At 34.5% G+C, this 1,063-nt stretch overlaps 1 non-coding gene across 1 annotated transcript; it reads right to left on the reverse strand.

Moving 5' to 3' along the window:
• Window positions 1-333: 333 nt before the first annotated feature.
• On the reverse strand, window positions 334-415 carry Trnas-cga (transfer RNA serine (anticodon CGA)). Its single transcript has one exon. It is a non-coding gene; the product is annotated as a tRNA-Ser (tRNA).
• Between the last annotated feature and the right edge of the window lie 648 nt (window positions 416-1,063).

Here is a 1,063-nt window from a genome sequence, read left to right on the forward strand (position 1 = left end):
AGTATATCAGATTTCAGTCTTGAGTACATGTCGTTATTACAAACGTTTGTTTGGGAATTAAAGTGGCTGAGTTGCATTGTGGGTAATTGGGTATACAATTGTGAAGTCTGTGAAATCAAGCCATAGTCAAACATTTCTCCCCACTGGGATGTAATAGACCCGATCATAAACAAAATAAATAATACGTCTTTCATATTCATGGTACTAACATACATTTGGAACTTAAACAATTAATATTTCTTTCTTCCAATAAATAAAAGGAAAAAATGACAGGATTCTAATTAATTCTTCGTTATCGCACCAGATGTGCGATTTTATAAAACGTAATAATTGTGTCGTTGACAGGATTCGAACCTGTGCGGGGAAAACCCAATGGATTTCGAGTCCATCGCCTTAACCGCTCGGCCACAACGACTACATGTTACTTTTGTCACTATATTGAAATATTTATATCATGTACATTTGATGCACATATTTTCAAATGATGCTCAATTCTTCCCTTTCTATCAGATGATACACTGACCGTATATATTACTTTGCACTACAAATAAATTCACATATAACACTATCAATCCCAATCAAAATTCTGCAAACAAATTAACCCAAGTGATTTTGTATGTTAATTAAGTGCGACCTTTGCTTCGTTGATTTGAGCTAGATTACGTGCAAGGTTACAATTTGGACAAGTACACAAAGAAATATGAAATGATACATACACGTTGAGTAAAGTCAAAATCACCTCCTACTATAGGTGATAAGACAGCAAAGTCATTTCTGTCCTGTAAAGAAGGAACCAGTGGGAAAATGCATAATTCCCAGATAGTCTGTGGGAATCACCCTTTTTTTTAAAAAAGGGATACATTTGTCTGAGTAATTAAGCAGAAATATGACTAATATTGCCAGGTGTTCAACGAGATCAAGCGTTCACTGCCAGTCTGATTGTAAGGGATGTTGTGGCGGACAAACAAACAAACACAAAATCTCCAAAAAGTTATTTTATCAAACTGGAGACATTAAAATCATGTAACAAGAATCTATAATAGACGAAACGAGGATTCATTTT

This window comes from Sinohyriopsis cumingii, chromosome 4 (genome assembly GCF_028554795.1).
Source record: "Sinohyriopsis cumingii isolate HCF-2022 chromosome 4, ASM2855479v2, whole genome shotgun sequence".
In the NCBI taxonomy this organism is placed as follows: domain Eukaryota; kingdom Metazoa; phylum Mollusca; class Bivalvia; order Unionida; family Unionidae; genus Sinohyriopsis; species Sinohyriopsis cumingii.